The following is a 19,463-nucleotide window of genomic DNA, read 5'->3' as shown; positions in this document are numbered from 1 at the left end:
AAATAGTGCAATTTAAAAAATAGCAGAAGACATAAATGGACATTTCTCCAAAGAAGACATCCAGATGGCCAACAGACACATCATCAGGGACATACAAATCAAAACCATTTGATATCAAAATGAGCTATTCATACCTGTCAGAAGAGCTAAGGTAAAAAACACAAGACACAACAAGTGTCGGAGAAGATGTGGACAGACAGAAACCCTCATGCCTTGTTCATGAGAGTGCAAACTGGTACAGCCACTGTGAAGAACAGTATGGAGATTCCTTAAAAAAAAAGAGAAAAAAAGAAGAAGAAGAAGAAGAAGAAGAAGAACTATCCTATCTATCTATCTATCTATCTATCTATCATCTATCTATCTATCTATCTATCTATCCTAACTATCCAGTAATTGCACTAATGGGTATTTACCCAAGAAATACAAAAACACTAATTCAAAAGGATACACGCACCCCTAGGTTTATTGCAGCATTATTTACAATGGACAAATTGTGGAAGCAGCCCAAGTATCCAATGAAAGACGAATGGACAAAGAAGATATGATATGTATATGTGTATATACATATAGAGTGGAATATTCAACAATAAAGAAGGATGAAATCTGGCCGTTATGCAGGAACATGGGGCTGAAGAATATAATGCAGAGTAAAATATGCCAGTCAGAGAAATACAAATACCATATGATCTCACTCATATGTGGAATTTAAGAAACAAGCAAAGGAAAAAAAAAGGAGAGAGAGAAAAACCAAGAAACAGACTCTTAACTGTAGAGAACAAACTGGTTACCAGAAGAGAGGTGGGGGGGAGGGATGGGCGATATAGGTGATGGGGATTAAGAGTGCACTTAGGATGAGCACTGATAGTATTGTTGAATTACTATATTGCACACTTAAAAATGAATATAACACTGTATACTAACTATACTGGAATTTTAAAACATTTATTTAAAAAATCTCTTTTGTCAAATATCTAGTTACCTTGGAGTAGCCCTATAAGGTTGAAGAGTCCAGCAACCCCAAGATTAACCCTCAAATGTCAGAGGACCATAGGTCTTCTGCAAGGTTCCCTAATCTACCAGGATTATCAACCGTGACACCCACCTTCACGACACATTACATGACCTGTGTAGTAGACAAGGTATGTGTATTTGAAGAATCTCAAAACACAGTGCTGGCCTTCGATGTCTTTCTGATCTTGTGCAGAATTCTTTATTTTAGTCAAACCCCAGCTCTGCAGAAAGTCAGCAAGCCACACATGACAAAGGTAAAGGATGCATCCAGCTGCGGTCCTGCAAAGAGAAAGTGTACGACCGCTGTTGAGAATGAGTTGGAACGAGATGGAGAGAAACGGGCAATCAAGCCGGAGAGCTGATATTCCACAATTAACCAGAGACGAGGATGCCCCAAAGACTCTTTTGCTTAGGACATCCCAAATGTCTAGGCCACCATCAGTCGCTATGCCGGTGACTGTATTTTTGCACTTAAATGGAATATCTGTAACCACCAGAAAATATGACAGGAGGCTTGTGCTATATTAGCCTAATTCATTCTAAAACAGAAAGGGATTAATCCAAGCTAATCTTTCAGAAGGAAAACAATGGTCTCCTCACATTTGTAATATCAACAATTAATGCCTCACTTTTTTTTCCCTTATAGGGAAAATTCTTCTTACTGATTAGGCATACTATTGATGAAGACAGAGAACATAATTGGGAGGAGGTTAAGGAAAAGTGAGCAGAGAAAGAAAAATGTGTCAAATATTAAAGAACAGTATGCCACTTGTTTTTTTATAAAGGAGTCTAGCTTTGGTAATTGTACAGCTATGTGATAATAGTTGTGCTTGAATAACAGTCAAATCTCATTAGTCTGGAATTCAGCAAGTAGGAGAAATAAAATCAATTTTCAGCACCGGTGTGAATAATGCAGTATGTCATTTTATCTGCACACTAGAACAACGACCCTGATAGGCCCTTCCTTCCTCAGTCAGGACAGCTTTGAATAAGACAAGGTGATAGTGAGAATTAAATTATTCTGTTGTTTACTCTCCCTCTTATTGGCAAATCATGATCATTATTCATCGATCTTTCTTTTTCTGGTCATAGCACCCAATGCTATACTTGTAAGAGCAGACAGTCCTAAACATTTGTCATGAAGACAATCAAAACTTTTTCCTGTTGGCTGTGAAATGTTTTTGGCTTGGAAGGTATTATTAAGCTCATCAAATATATACAACTAAGATGGTTTATACCTCAAAAGATACACAACTTTCTCTAAGGCAAATGAAAATGGGAGTAAAATAAATATTTTCAGGATGAGGGACCAGGAGAAAAAGGGAAAATGAGAAATAGAAGAGGAAAAAGAAAGGAAGCATATAGTGTCTCAGGCAAGAGTTAAGGTTATCAAGATGTAAACACTTTTTTTTTAAGATTTAATTTATTTATTTGACAGAGAGAGATCACAGTACACGGAGGAAGAGAGAGAGAGAGAGAAGCAGGCTCCCTGCTGAGCGGAGAGCCCGAAGGATGTAAACACTTTTTAATCCATCTTTCTAATTAACTTTACTCATGTAAATGGTTGTCATGATTTTCCAAATTCAACGGGAGACGAGTAAAGGAAAAATCAGAAGGCACTCAAATAATGTGCTACCGTAGCCTTATAGACACTTTTAATCCATTTACTCTTTGGGGGGAAGTCTTTTTCCAAAACCAGAACATATAATTGGGCACCAGACAATAGAGGGAAGAGTGTGGAGATTTAAATACTATTCCTAATGGCCCGACAGATCTTTAGCTTTCATTGATCCCTGTGTTCACAAGTGCCATTGAACTTTCTCTTCAAATAGATAGGATGGAATCCAACTCCTGAGCAGGCCTGACAAGGCCCTTGATAACCTAGCACAACCAATCTTTCCATCTTCATCTCTCTCCCCTGCCCACGTCCCACCCAGGGTAGTCTGCACTCCCTAAGCACACCACCCTCTTGCTTTCAGATGGGCTGTTCCCACTGACTGGACTCCCCCACATCTCCATGACCACATGACAGCCACCCTCACTCAAGTTCCTTTCAAACCCTGGATTGCCTTGGGGATGCTTTCTCCAAGCTTCTAGGCCCTTGTACCACAATGCAGGTTGATTATTATTCAGGCAAGGCCCAGGATCAGGAGATGATTGCCACCGAAAAGATCATTTATTAGGGGCGCCTGGGTGGCTCAGTGGGTTAAAGCCTCTACCTTTCGCTCAGGTCATGATCCCAGGGTCCTGGGATCGAGCCCCGCATCGGGCTCTCTGCTTGGCGGGGAGCCTGCTTCCTCCTCTCTCTCTCTCTGCCTGCCTCTCTTCCTACTTGTGATCTCTAGCTGTCAAATAAATGAATAAAATCTTAAAAAAAAAAAGATCATTTATTATTCACATTTCCCCAGAGGAGGAGGCAGGCAGTGCCCCAAAGGCCACCTGGGGAGGCACCACTGTCAGTCAGGAGACAGAGGGAGTAAGAAAAACATGTGGGCAGAAGCCTCATCTTTTGGTTTCTGCAGAAAAGGCAAGGCGAGACGAGGCAAGCCAGTTTAGGATTGGTTAGTTTGAATAATTTCAACAGGTGCTGGGTGTGCAGGGGTTGTCTTTGGTTGTCTGGAGTCCGGCCCTGGAGTGATCAGGGCAGAGGAAAACTAGCCCTTGAGGGAGATTGCCCCACAGAGGAGCTGGTGGGGTGGGTGGGTTCTGGATCAGTTAGTTTGCTTGTGAAAGATATGCTCCTTGGTGGGCAATTTGTTTACCATCTTCAGGAATTGGCTAGCTCCGGGAAGTGCAGTCTTCCTCGGGTCAGCAAAGCCTCAAGATGTCAAAGCATCAGAACGATGGAAAATAAAAAGGCTTGGTTAATAGGCCCCTTCCTATTATACTTTGTGTAATACCTTTATAACATTTTGTACTCCAATTGTTTGTCTGTTTCTCAAGAACAGAGGTCTCACCTTTGGAACTTGGAGACACGAAGATCTAAAATTAAACAAACCAAAAAAAGAGAGAGAAAGAGAGAGAAGGCGGCAGATCATCTTTGACAGAGAACCAGAGATAAGTATTTTAAATAATCTCCTAATGCTGAATCTCCCATAGTTTTCAAGATCATGAGTTGAAACTGATGACTTTGCCCTGGGAGTATTTGTATAAAAATCTATAGAGTCAGCCAGTGGAGGTCCAGTACAGGTGTGAGCAGCTCAGCCAAACCCAAACCCAAATAAGCACTCCCTAAGATTTCAGGACTGGGTCTTCCATCATCTGTCTGAGTTGAACAGCACCTTATATTTATTCTATTTCTTCACTATGGATTAAATCAATCATGACAGCAAATAATATTCTTCCCATCCCTTGTTCACGCAATCTTGCAAATGAGCATTCATTACCCCACACTGGGTTTTTACAAGAATAATAAACCAGGAGACAGGATGAGATGGAGACTCCTGTTTTTCTGCGAAGATATTTCCCCTCTAAGAACCAAAATGGAAAAATATGCAAAATAATTGCAGAGTACATCTCTCTTCATGTCCTTGATTGTAGCCCATTCAGTAAGAACCCCTGAGAGCAATGTGTGCCTCTGATGAGGCCCTGATTGGAAGAGAGCAAGATACAATAAATGAGGTCTGAGGACTTGGGGAAACAGCAGGTTCCTGATACATGGTGTTAACCAAAAGTAAGGGAGGATGGGGCAAAACGGATCAAGAAAAATCAGTGAGGGGAGAGAAAACAGAGCCAGGACTCGTAGATGGAAAAAAAGAAACACAAGCACTAATGATTGAGGTCATTCATTCAAGACCAGCTTCCACTCCCTTTGAATTGCAACCAGAAAACACAATCAACACTAAGTGAAATTCTTTACTGCTATTGAACAAAACCTATAATAAGGACAGCCAACCTGTCCTTTCCGCCTGTAACAACCTCCTCCTCTTTAGGTCAAATGGAACCACTTAGGATTGTTGTAAGTGAGACAGTGTATGAGAAAGCATCTAAGATACTGAAGAACAAATAGGGCTATTCAGGAAATGTTAGTGGTCCATTTCTGCCTGCACATGCAATTTGAGAAGGACTCCAAAATCGTCAAGTACATGGTCAGTGGATAAGTGATACCTTTATCCCACCAAAATTATATTTTGTGGCTGGTGAGGAAGGCAAGATTTCAGAGTAAGAAGGTCACAGACGGATTCCATGTGTGGTCCTTTCCTACTACAACTCTGGCACTACCTGGCATTGTCCTTGGTTCTTCCTCACCGACAGCTGACAGCCTCTGCCTTTCTCTTTGTGGCCAGAGGTGAACAGGTGCATATTCATCTACCTGGCAAATGTGGTGTTTCTTTTGTGTCTTAGCCAACCCAAATGTGCCATTAATGGAAGACATTAGCCAAAGAGTTGCAGTGTCCTGGCTCCTATCCCCTCACTCCTGTCTTACTATGTGGGTCATGGGAGGAGAACTTCATTTCCCTTATTTTCTACCTTTAATTTCCTTTGAGCACCCCCACCTCCACTGGCCACCATGCAGAGGAGCAAAGGATTTAGATAACTCTATTGAATCCTCTTTAATTTCTCTCTCCAACATAATTTTACAATTCATACTCATGTGTCTTATACACAATGGAGGGTATCAAATCTGTTTTTACCTTCTGGAAATATGCCAAATTGTATAGAAATAAACAGTTGTCCTAAAAGTAAAGAAGTCATCATAGAGCCACTATGTCAGGTTGTACAAATCATGCCTTATATGAGGATTCCTGACTCAGGAGATAAGTGAGTGAGATTGTAAATTTAAAAAATAAAAAAAAATAAAAAGTGAGGTTATAATCTCATCCTTGTTCTGTTTGCTAAGCCATGCCCAGAAGAGGTGCATTTTCCTAATTTATGCAAAGTTATTATATCAGACAGAGTGACTCTTCTCATGGCAACATTAATCTAAAAGAAGAATTGAGTAAACATATGAAGCTTGGTGTTATGTAACCAAACAGATATTGCCAATAATAATAGCAATTAACATTTGCATTTTCTTCCACATTAACCTTATAGAAATTCATTTCCCATCCAATTTATTTATTGCTTAATTTAAAAATAATAATCTAACCTAATAAAGATTTCTGAATTTAAAAGCTGAAATGGTATAAATAGAAAAATTCATCAAAATCAAACAATTTCATTTCTGAAGTACAAATGCTTAAAGGTAGAAAGGCACCACCAAATTCTTTTCTCTAAAGGACAAAATTAATTGTGAAAAAAGATTAGAGACTTGAAATGAATTCAAGCCCCACTGTAAATAACGTATTATAAAATACAGGGTAACATAATACAAAATTCCTCTCCCACCCAACTGACTTATGGAAAATCTGAAAACATGCTTTTTTTTTTTTTTAAAGATCTGTTTATTTATTTTAGAGAGAGAAGGTGCAGCGGGGAGGTGCAGAGAGAGGGGACACATTTTTTTTTTAAGATTTTATTTATTTGACAGAGAGAAAGAGAGTGCAAAAGCAGGGGGAGTTCAAGAAGAGGGAGAAGCAGGCTTCCCGCTACTTGTGTCTGATGTGGACTGGATCCCAGGACCCTAGGATCATGACCTGAGCAGAAGGCTGATGCTTAACCCACTGAGTCACCCAGGCATCTGAGAAAGGGACAGTCTTAAGCAGACTCCACACTGAGTGACAGGGGATTTGATCTCATGACCCTGAAATCACAACCTGAGCCAAACCCAAGAGTCAGATGCTTAACCAACTATGCCACCCACGCACCCTGAAAACACAGAATAGATTTTCAATAAAACAGAAAATATTTTTGGTCACAGAATACTTTCCAACATTAAACTCCAGAATGGCCCGCCTAAATATAGTAAATACAAAGTAAAAAACACTCTGCTTGATAGTAGGAAGAGATGATTAAAGAAACCAGCCCCAGGGGTGCCTGGGTGGCTCAGTGGGTTAAGCCTCTGCCTGCGGCTCAGGTCATGATCTCAGGGTCCTGGGATCGAGCCCTGTATCAGGCTCTCTGCTCAGCAGGGAGCCTGCTTCCCTCACTCTCTCTGCCTGCCTCTCTACCTACTTGTGATCTCTTCCTCTCTGTCAAATAAATAAATAAAATCTTTTTTAAAAAGTTTCTTAAAAAAAAAAAAAAGAAAGAAAGAAACCAGCCCCATCCTCCAGGGATTAAAATCTTAACTAGAAACAGCTTAAAACTCAAACATGACTGTCACAGAGCTGTACGTGTATTTCAATGGGAATGGGCAGGAAGGAGAAAGGATGACCCTGAGAGGTGAGGAAAAGATTTGGTAACATTTGAGCTGGGATACAAAGATGAGGGAATCTAAAGGAGGATTAACTTTTAAAGCTCAATGGCCCACAGTCACAGCACAATCAGGAAAGGATAGTGTCTGTGTGGCACGCTGGGGTAAACTGAGGGTGCTGACTCCTGCTGGAGTGAGGGATCTGGATAGGACTGGCTGCTCACAGGGATGAAGAGATCTGTAACCCAGGACACCTGTAAGCCATCTTGGCCACACCAGGATGTCATGGAACACTTATTGACAAGTTCTGTAGAGTCTTCAGAGTAAATCTGAAAGCTTTAAAAACATATAAATGCCATTTAAATCAGAATTTCTGGGCAAGTAACGAAACATAGTTGTGTTTCAGGGGCTCTCAAGTAAGTCTAATATGAGATAAGTTAAAAACTACTGGTTAAAACTTCCCTTTTCTCCCCAAAGCAAAACTGGCTGAGTCACATAGCAAATATCATCATCATCATCACCAACTAGTAAATACTTCAATATTAGAGTGTATCTATTTCTTTTTTAAAAAAGATTTTATTTATCTACTTGACAGAAGAAAGAGCACAAATAGGAGGGGAGGGCAGAGGGAGAAGCAGAGTCCCCACTGAGCAGGAAGCCCAGTGTGGGACTTTATTCCAGGACTCTGGGATCATGACCTCAGCTGAAGGCAGATGCCCAACCAACTGAGCCACCCAGATGCCCCAGACAGTATCTATTTGTAACCATAAAGGAGTAACAAGCTCCAGAATTACCCTTCTGTTGAAAACAACTAGAAAACTAGATAAAACACAGAAACAACTATTTTCAGGCACAAGGGAGTAGAGGACTATGATCCTTAAGAATGGGGTAAAAAAAAACAAGATGTTTCCTACTATTACCCAGGATTTTTGACAATCTCTAGACTGTAGAACAGAAAGGGGGAATACAAGTTGAGCTTGAGAATCTGCTCAGTTTAGGAGCTAGGAACAGGAAATTGGGGAGGACAAAGCAGCTAGAATTTGTAGGGCAGAGTCCCCAACAGGAGGAAGCTAAGCAAAAAAGCAATCCCAAAAATCTGCACAGGGATCCCCTTGAGTCTTTTACCAAATATAAATCTGCATGCAACATTGAAACCCCCGAAAATAGGCAGAATAACTTCTAAAAAAAGAATAATTGTCCACTCTTTTACTTGTTCCTCACTGTACTAAATGTTCTAAACAGTGCAGTTAGATAAGAAAAAGAAATAAAAAGCCTGCAGATTGGAAAGAAAGAAGTAAAATTCTTTATGTACACATGGCACATGAAACCCCCTAAGGAATTTACCCAAAAAGCACTTAAAACTTGAAAGCAAGCTTGTAAAGTTCTTGAAATACAGAATCAATATACAAAAATCAATTGTATTTCTATATGCTAGAAACACACAAGGGAAATGAAAAAAATTTAAATTCCATTTATAATTGCATCCCAAATATGAAACACTTAGAAGTAAGTTCAACAAAATATGTGCAAACCTGCACTCACAAAACTACAAAAGATTCCTGAGAGAACATTACAAAGGCCTAAGTAAATGGAAATATAGACCGTATTTACAAATTAGAAGATTCAATGCTATTAAGACTCTCATTCTCTCTAAAGTGAGTCATAGATTCAACACAATCCAATCAAACTCCCAACAGGTTTTTTGTTTGTTTGTTTTTATAAATCTGATTCCAAAATTACTTAGAAAAGAAAAGGACTTTAAGTAACCAAACAATTCCAAGTTAGATGACATGTTTTCTTATTTCAAGACTTCCTATAAAGCTACAGTAAACAAGAGAATGTCATAAAAGCATTGAAGGACAGACCTACACATCAAAGCAACAGAATAGAGAATTCAGAAATAGACCTCCCCACACAGGTGGCCAGTTGATTTTCAATAAAAATTAATATGCCAATTTAATTCAATGGGGAAAGGAAAGTCTTTTGAGCAAGTGTTGTTCGGGGATGAAAATGAACCTTGACCCTTACTTAAATCAATACAGAAAGTTAACTCAAAATGTACTACAGACCTAACTGTAATATTTAAAATTCTAGGGAAAAAAAACCCAGAAGAATGTCTTCATGATCTTGGGGTATGCCAAGATTTCTTCATTAAAACACAAAAGGCATGAACCATAAAAGAGAAACTTGATAACATCATCAAAATTTAAACTTAAGCTCCTTGAAAGACATTTTTGAAAAAAATCAAAAGAAAATTAAATTCTCTCCCACAGATTGAGAGAAAATAGTTGCAATATGAATACCTGATAAAGAACTTAGATTAAAAATTTATATTAATTAGAACTCAGTAAGAAAGCAATATGACTTTTTTTTAAGAAAAGGCAAAAAAAATTGAACACTTTACAAAGGAAGCTGTATGAATGGCCAATCCACGCATGATAAGACAGTCAATATCATTAGTTATCAGGTGTATTCATCATGTCTTTTTATTCTATATTTTTGATGTCTTAATATTTTTGGGTCCTTGCTGACTCTAGTGGCAGTGATCTCTTGATCTTTTGGCCTTGCCATACCTAAATAACAATAAAACCTACATTTTAAAACACAGGGAAATTCAAATTAGATGCTCAGTGAAATGCCACTGTATACCCACTGACATGATACAATTTTTAAAAGATAACAAGACCAAGTGTTGGTGAGGATATGGAACATCTGGAATCCTCATCCATTGCTGGTGGGATTGTGAAATGGTGTAATCATTTTAGAAGGCTGTTCAGTAGTTTGTTACAAAGTTAAACGTACATTTACCATAAGACCCAGCAGTTCTATTCCTAAGTTTTTACTCAAGAGAAATTAACATATATTTCCATGCAAAGCCTTGTACACAAATTTATTCATAATAGCTAGAAACTAGAAATTGAATGTCCATCATCCACAGATGAAGGGATAAACAAATTATGGCACATCTATGGTGATATAGAAGGATATAGAGTGAAAGTGAGATAGTATTCAGCAATTGAAAAATGCAACAGCATAGATGAATTATGCTACACAACAGAGTAGGATGCACGGATTGCATGGAGCACTGGGTGTGGTGCATAAAGAATGAATTTTGGAACACTGAAAAAATTAAATTAAATTAAATTTTTTAAAAAAAGAGTAGGATGCAAAAGTATACATACTAGGGATGCCTGGGTGGCTCAGTTGGTTGAACATCTGACTCCTGATTTCAGCTTAGGTCATGATCTCGGGGTTGTGAGATTGAGCCCTCCTTTGGCTCAGCATGGAGTCTGCTTGTCCCTCTCCCTCCTCCATACACCCCGCCTCGTTTGTGTGCGCTCTCTCTTTCTCTCTCTAAAATAAATAAATAGAATCTTTTTTAAAAGTATATATAATGTTAAGATTCCACTTTTGTGAAATTCTAGAAAAAGCTAATTGAATCTACATTGACAGAATGTCAGATGTTACCTGGTGCTGAGGGTGGGAAAAATCGACTGGGAAGGGGCACAAAGACAATTTTGGGGGCTGGTAAAAATATTCTATAGCTTGACTATGGTGGTAATTGTATGAGTATACAAATGTGTCAGAAATACATTAAAATATAGACTTACATGGGCAAAACTTATTATATGTAAGCTATACCTCAATAAATTTGATTTTTTAAAAATAGTATCCTTGAAATAGAATCAAATTTTGTCAGTCTAATTTATTATTCTTTTACCCATAATGAGGTAATATGTCTGATTATTCTGAAAATATCATGGAAAGAAAATAAATTATATTTGGAAGCAATTACTGAGACCAGATGGTTTCCCGTTCTTCAAGGAGTTAAGACAATATTAACAATATAGCTTTATATGCCTGTAAAGAGCCCTATCTCTGTGTACTTTGTATTATAATATATCTACAAAATATCACTCGGTAACAGTAACTGTACTTTATAAATCTCTTTTATGAAGCTTAATTGTTAACTGATATATAGGCTCTGTGATCTATCCCTTTGCACGCCACCCCCCTCCCCCTTTCCCCCCACCCCCACCAATTCTGAAATTAGGAGGCTTTTGCTTTCCAGCTCCAACATAAAAACTGTGTGCCCGTTCAGGAATCCACTGTCTGCACAGCCATCTACCCTGCGTTCCCCAAAAGGAGGACTGGGAACTCTGAGCGGCTGGATGGATTCCCATGAAAAAAATGTCCCCATCTCTGCTTCTTTTTAGGGGCAGCAGGGAAGATAAAATAGGACGGCCAGATGGCTACAAGTCATTACTGCCTGGCAGCATTCAGGGTGAAATGAGAGTAAATTAATCAGCATTCAGGAGAAATGAATGGCAAGGGGCAATGGGTATTGATGCTATTTTAGCACAAGTCAAATTAAACTTGTAGAACTGACAACATGCATTAATCTCCCCCATCCCCTCCAGTAGCTGTGCAAATGAGCTCCTAGTTTCCTTATACAAACAGCTGTTATTTTCCTGTTACTACCTTGGCAGAAAGTTCTAGTAATGGCCTAGTAGCTTACCTCTAGTGATTAATACAGACTGGCGCATTGTACTCACTCCACTCATGGAAGAACTTAGCCTCCATTGCAGGGACGAGTAAAGTGTGGTGCTCTAATAGAAAGCCAGACTGTGCAATGCAACAATCCAATCTGTCTGTCATCTGCAAACATGGGTTTAAAGGACACCAAGGATGAACTGTTTGGATACTGTAGAAGTCATGAAGACTTTTTTCTAAAGGGAAATAGAAATGAAATTACGTTTTTTCTAAAAGGAACATTCTGACTTATATTTCAAAGGTCAGCTATAAATCTGTGTAATGGCATTGTGTAAGATTATCTTCTCTGTGACAGACATTTAGAAATAGTGCCATTTAGTGGGAAAAGGTTGACTCTCAAGTTAAAAAAAACAACAGCAACAGCAACATAGGGGTGCTTGGGCATCTCAGTCGGTTAAGTGTCTGCCTTCGGCTCAGGTCATGATCCCAGCATCACGGGACTGAGTCCTGCCTTGGGCTCCCTGCTCAGTGGTGAGCCTGCTTCTCCCTGTACCTGCTGTTCTCTCTGCTTGTGCTCTCTCTCTCTGACAAATAAATAAATAAAAATCTTTTTTAAAAAGGTGTAAAATCAATCAATGATATGTGGGTTAGATTTCATTTCTGCTTTAGCTACACTCTGACTTGTGTTTTCATTACTTTCGTTTAAAAGTATAAGCCGTAACAATGATTTTCAAACTTCTAAAGGCAACTAATGGTAAGAAATATAGTTCATACACACACACCACACACACACACACCCTGTTCACAACTGTAAAACAAGTTTCGCAAAACTCTTCTCTTTCCACATGAAATGCATTCAAATATTTTTCTCCATTTTGTTTCATTTTTTAATACAATTCTGGCTGAGACCCACTAAATTGATTTCGTGACCTGACACATGTTACAGGTTTAAAAACATGTTATAAAACACAAATGTTACATTTGTACAAGTGTGTATATACTTTACATAAAATGTAAACCTTGGAGCAGGCATTGGGCTGTGGGGATTGTCATAATAATAATGGCAGCTCTTCTGTACTGAGTGCATTGTGCTATGGGAGAATTCGATTTAAAATGGTAATTACAGGGTCACTTGGGTGGCTCAGTCGGCTAAGCAACAACTCTTGATTTTGGCTCAGATCATGATCTTGGGGTTGTCATGAGATCGAGTTCTGGGGTAGGCTCTGAGCTGCTTGAGATTCTCTCTCTGCCTCTCCCTCTGTCCCCCTCTCGGCTTGCACGCTAGAAATAAACACACACACATACATACATACATATATAAAATGGCAACGTTCTAAACCGGGGGGGGGGGGGGGGGAAGCTCCTCTCTGACTTTATCGCATAGAGTCTGTGGCATCACTTCAAACCAAACCCTCGCCCTCGGCCGCCTCACAATCCCCCTGCCCTTTAATACTGAACATGGCCGTCTTTGGTGAATATTCCTCTGAGGAGAGCCCAGTAAGTCAGAAGTGCCTTCCAGAGCCTACACATAGCCAGAAATACCAATGAGATGGGTCATTATCCTTCTGAAATTATGGCAAGAAGCCTAAATTAGAGAATTTAGAAATCACAAAATGGTCTGCCGAGCTGTCTGGTACTTCTCTCAGGATTTTCTTCTCTGGAAAATTTCTGTTCTTCCTCAGCAGCAGATCCAGGTTTGCAAGTCTGAAGCTTTATATTTTGTTGGGGAGGAGTACCTGTTTCAGAGAAAAAAAATACAAAGTTGCAATCACAAAATTCTGTATGAAAGGGAATACTCACAGAGACTGAGAAAAGAAATGACAAATTTGTAACAAAAGAAGTTACAAATTTTAAAAAACTAACCACTTTTTTTTAACGTGTTAATTTTTTTACATTCTGGAGTTTTTGTTAATCTTTCAGTTTTTTATTTTGTCCTCCACTAGGAATTTCCTTCTTACCATGTTTGAGTTTTGGTATAATCAATAATTTTGAAAAACACAAAAATAATCTGGAATCAAGGCATTACAAAAAGAATTTAGTACTTAAAATTGTCATTATATTGTGCTACATATAATAAAATGTATATTACATACATTGAACTTTCATAAAGATGTATACTTTGATATTAGAACACAGGTTTCTTCATTTACCTGCTCTCTAGGTGGTGATTTTGTGTGTTCTTTTGTCCAGAACTGCCCCCACTTAGTCAAGACAAGATCCATCATACACACTAAAATGTAATCTAATACTTGGGAATCTATAAAATTCCACAAAGATACAATTACTGTTTGTAGGACTATTGGTAACTGTTGTCCTCAGACACCATTCTCAAAATTTCTATTTTACCCAATTAACTCCAAAATGTGTACTTTGTTTGTAATTGTATATAAACTGTAGGAGATAAGTTTCATTTTGACTGAACAATAAGGTGAATCAAATCTTCCAGTTATAATTTTACATGCATGATATTTGGAAAATTTTTTCAGAGTCACTCAGGCTCCTTATATTTCAAATCTTATTTCTCCTCCACTTCCCATACACTTCTGAAGTCGAGTACCACAGGACATGTTCAAACTGAGTTATGATCTGTTCCCCCTGAACGTTTAGGTCACCCACTAAGAGTTATTGCACAGTGCATGGTAGGAGTATTCCCGAAGCCTTTCACACACCACAACTAGATACAACTTAAGTATATGCAGAAATGACTGCAACCCACATATACATTCTACTAAACCAATTAAATGTGTCCCCAAGACACACTTCCCCAAGACCTGTTCCAAATATGTCTATGGCTGCTCCAACACTACATGACACAGGAGCATGGAAGAAGGGAAGTTGAAGTACAAAGACACGGGTCTTAATTAATTGCAATTAATGTATCTTTCTCTTGCAAACTTTACAAAAACCATGTCCAAGTGTATATATTTTCAGAATCCTTTCCGGGGTCTGGAAGAGCAAATGAAAGGCACTGGCACTGAAACTTTATTAGCCTCAATTAACATAAGTCAGTCTCTTTTCTGATCTCTTAAATCATAAGCATATTGACTGATCAAAACATAATGGGTAAAGGGAGAAAAAGTCTGAATTGGCAGGACTTCCATCTCTGAGATTCCAAATATGTTCAAGCAACAATCAATTTTTTGGTGTGTCAAAATGTCCTCATCTCCCTGGTGCTTGGAAGGCAAACATTCACTTTCATACAAATCCCAAAGAGCTACCCACTTCTGTTACAGCTTATTGCTAATGATGAGAAACTAATTTCTAAGGCCTCCCTAGATGGAATGGGATTACAAAGATCTGTGTTCAGGTGGGCATGTTCTAATGATCATTTTCCAGTGAACAAATTAACCTTGTAAAGTGGAATGAGCCTGACAATTGGGAAAATTTCATGAATGAGACAATGTTGATGCTTCTTGGATTGTTGGGGTCACTTTGTGCTAGTACCATTTACAAAAACAAAAGCAAACAAAAATAAAAACAAAAAGCCCCACTATCATAATTTCTCATAAGCTATTCCTTATCCACTGTTCTCTACTTAAGGATCTAAAACCTATATGCTGATGTTTGGGGACAAACTTAATGTTCAGAGCACCAGGACAAATCTTCTAACCCAAAAGCATGGTCTATAGACCTTAATCCCCTGGGAGTCTCCCGGCAAAAAGGACTTGGTAGTCCAGTAAGTTTGGAAAAGGCTCATGCAGTATCCCTCTTGGGGATTCACAGTGCACCCTACCGAGTTAAAGGCTCTACAAAACCTTGCAGTAAAGAAAGCTGCTTGTCCCTGTACTCTCTATATTTAACCATTTTCCAAGCAATGTTTAATGAATTGTGGTAGAATTGGAGTTTAGGAGATTAGACACAGAAATGGGCATATTTTCTTGGCCTCTTTATTTTCAGTGCTGTCAGCTTTCTAGATCCTATATCTCACAAGTATAATTTCTATTACTTGTCCTCTTTCTCAATGTGCTCCAGCCACTATAGGTCTCATTACATATCTTTGATCATGCCAGAAACATTTCCATTTCAGAAATTTAGTACGTCCTATTCCCCCTGCCTAGAACTCTGTTCCTTCAAATATGAACATGACTCCTTCCTTCACGTCACTCAAGACCCTGCTCAAAAGTCAGCTTTTCAGAGAAACTTCTGAATTATGTCCCTTCCCAGAATTCAGATGTTGAAGCTCTAATCCCCAATGTGACTAGGGCCTTTGAGGAAGTAGTTAAGGTATAATAAGTCATAAGTGTAGGATTCTAACCCAATATGACTGGCACACTTCTAAGAAGAGGGAGACACCCAGGAGTGCCTCTGCACAGGGAAGAGGCAAGGGAGGACACAGCAAGAAGGTGGCCACCTACAAGCCAAGGAGAAAGGTCTCAACAGAAACCAACTCTGCAACATCTTTATCTCTGATTTCTAGCCTCCAAACTCTTGTCTCTAGCAGGTTGAGAAGCTGAAGAGTAGAGTATAGTGGATAAATGTTTGGGCTCTGTGTTCAAACCCTAGCTCTGCTACCTTCTAGTGGTGTAATCTTTGATGAGTCGTTAAAACTCCAGGAGCTTTTCTGTCTGTAGAATAGTGGTGAGAAAAACGGCCCTTACTCCAAAGGCATTGATGTAAGACTGTAATGACACACAACACAAGCAATGCTTAGACTACTGCCCAGAAAAATACATGCATTTTATAACTGATACCCACTATCACTTAGTGTCTGTTTTCTCCTCTGGAATGTAGAAAGTTCTGTAAGGACAGGGAATTGGTCTTAACCAGAGATATGTTCATAGTCACCAAATCAGTGCCTCCAGGGCACATGTTAAGATCTTAATAAATATTTGTTGCCTGCAAATATGAAGAAATAAAAGCTGGTGGACATTCTTACAAAGTTCACACAGAATGTAGATACTGCATTGTTTCTTCTGTGGTCATTTTTTTTTTTTTTTTTTTTTGAATGAGCACCTTATAACCCATCATTGCCACATGATTTCAGAGCACTCATTTTTGTGCTTACCATAGTACCAATGTTGGGTCATAGTACTTAGTTATGAGCCAAGCTAGGAGGGGCGATTAATAAAGGGCCAAAGAATATAGGGTTTCCCACTCAAAGGGGTTGTCGGTACTACATTTACCTTATGGGTGGTGCTTGGTTTCAGCAAAATGTCATGCATATAATTAAGTCAAAGCACTTCATTTGAAATTCACTAGTTGTGTTTGTGCTGAACTTTTTGTATTGGCTTTGTAGCTGTACATAATTTTATAGATTAGGTATCAGTCAATGGAACTTGAGCACCTTCCACTGATGGACTTCAGAACTTTCATTAGCCCATGACATGTCACTGGGATGAGTCATTCTTTGTAGCTCAGGCAGATTGATGCAGAATCCAAATCAGGGCTCTGGTGGGTTTGATATTATCTATAATAGGCCACAATTACCTGAGGTCGGCTTTTGCCCATGTCATTCTTTAGAATGAGTCATTCTTTATGGCTCAGGCGGACCGATGCAGAATATAAAACAGGCTTGGTGGGTTTGGTATTACCTGCAATAGGTCACAATTATCTAAGGAAGACTTTTGCCTGGCTCTCACCAAAATATAATAGGTGATGTATGAGTAGTCCCTAGGCATTTTATCCCCAAATATCAAAATCTGCAACCACTTGTTTCTTAAATAATCATGTAAAATCAACAATGGGAACATTCACTATAAGTAAATCAGTAGGAAAGTGTAATTCCCAATGTGTTAGCTATGTCCCTCAATTTTCACAGATGTGTATTTCCTAGTAATAATAATGGTTTTTCCTACTACATGGTAAAGAGCCAGGTGAAGAATTTGCTGTAGTTGTGGTAGGAAATTGCACATTGCCTATGGAATTCCACCCTGAATTCCAGTAAACAGTGTGTCCACCATCCCCATCCTTCTATAACTGCTATGCTTACTAAATATAACTCCAAGCAACCAGTTTGGATTGGGATAAGAGCCTTTATAAATAAAAGTTCCCAAGCTCTCAAGGATGTTTTAATCAATTCTAATATTTAATCTTCTAGAAGTTTCCAGTCCTTTGGCATTTTTCATAATTTAAGAAAATATTTAATACTAGCAGTAATCACAAATCAAAATCTAAAAAGCAATACCCTTTGCAACAGCATTAAAAAATATGAAACTTTTAGGCATAAATCTGACAAAAAATGGTCAAGACTAGCATAGTGAAAACAATAAAACATTGTTGTAAAAAGCTAAAGAAGATCAACAGAAAAGGGAAACACGTGATGTTCTTGGGTCAGAAGACTCACTATTGTTAAAAACATCAATTCTCTCCTCATATTGATTCTCTCCTCATTTACAGATGCAGTGTTATCTCAAGGAAAATCCCAAGAGGACTTTTTATAAAAGTTGGCAAGGTAGTCCTAAAATTCACATGGAAATGAAAATGACCTGCACTAGCCAAAACAGCTTTGAAAAAGAACAAAGTTGGCGAGCTTAGAGTACCTGATTTCAAGACCTATTTAAGTCTACAGTCTCAAAACGGAATGGCACTGGTTTAAAGATTAACAGCAGGATCAGTGGAGCAGAATACAGGATGCAGAAATAATTGAACTTCTGATTTGTGGAAAAGGTACAAAGGTAATTCAGGAGCAAGAACTGCTTTGTCAGCAAATAGTGTTGGAACAATTGAATATCTGTACGCAAAAGAAAGTACTCTAACCCCTGTTTGTCGTCATATATAAAAATTAACTCACAATAGATCATAACCCTAAATATAAAAACTTAAACTACAACACTGTTAGAGGAAAACAAGAGAAAGTCTATGTCATCTCGAGCTAGTGCAAGATTTCTTAGACGTGACATGAAAAGCACAATCCATAGAAGAATAAATTGGCTAACTGGACTTCATTAAAATTTAAAACATCTATGTTTTCAAAGACATGGGTAAATGAATGAAAAGACAGAGCTAGAATAGGGGAAAAAATCCTTGCATATCACATGTATGATAATTGACTTATATCCTGAATATATGAAGAACTCTCAAAACTCAGTGAGAAAATAATCTGATTTTCTTAAAACATGTAAAAATGTTGAACAGACACTTTATGAAATAAGATACATAAAAGGGCAAACAGGTACATGAAAAGATGTTCAACATCATTAGGGAATTGCATATTAAAACCGCAGTGGGTTTCCACTAAGTATCATTGGAATAGCCAAAAAAATGACCATACCAAGTGTTGGTGAGCATGTGAAGAAAACAGAACTCTTATAACACTGCTGGTAGAGATATAAAATGGTATTACTATTTTGGAAAACTGGTTGACAATTTCTTAAAAAGTTAAACATACATCCAGCCAAGAGAAATGAGAGCACATGTCCCTCAAAAGAATTATACAGGAATGTTCACAGCAGCTCTCTTTGTAGTATCCTACTGTGAAAAACAGCCCAAATGTCCACCAACAGGTTACTGGGTTAAAAAATGGATATCCACACAATGAAAAGCTATTCAGCAATGTAAAGCTGTGTATTAATATGCACAACAACATGGACAAATTTCAAAATAATTACGCCAAGTGAAAGAAGCTAGACAAGAAAGAGACATATTGTATGATTCCACTCATATAAAATTCTAAAAAATGCAAACTAACACATAGTATTGTAACAGCTCAGGGGATGACTGTGGATTAGATGTCGGGTGGGGAGAGAGATGGGAAAGGAACATGAGAAAATTTTGGGGGTGATGG

General features: G+C 38.4%; 1 long non-coding RNA gene across 2 annotated transcripts in view; it reads right to left on the bottom strand.

Moving 5' to 3' along the window:
- Positions 1-10,486, bottom strand: part of LOC123941335 — a 32,860-nt gene extending 22,374 nt beyond the window's left edge. For both annotated transcript variants that reach the window (XR_006818266.1, XR_006818267.1), the window contains exons 1-2: positions 10,429-10,486; positions 1,103-1,290 (exon numbers count right to left, since the gene is read on the bottom strand). This is a non-coding gene — a long non-coding RNA (uncharacterized LOC123941335). The remainder of the gene's footprint in view (positions 1-1,102; positions 1,291-10,428) is intronic.
- Between the last annotated feature and the right edge of the window lie 8,977 nt (positions 10,487-19,463).

This window comes from Meles meles, chromosome 5 (genome assembly GCF_922984935.1).
Source record: "Meles meles chromosome 5, mMelMel3.1 paternal haplotype, whole genome shotgun sequence".
NCBI classification, from domain to species: domain Eukaryota; kingdom Metazoa; phylum Chordata; class Mammalia; order Carnivora; family Mustelidae; genus Meles; species Meles meles.
The sequence above is the reverse complement of the archived record's forward strand: the minus strand, read 5'-3'. Positions and strand labels throughout refer to the sequence as shown.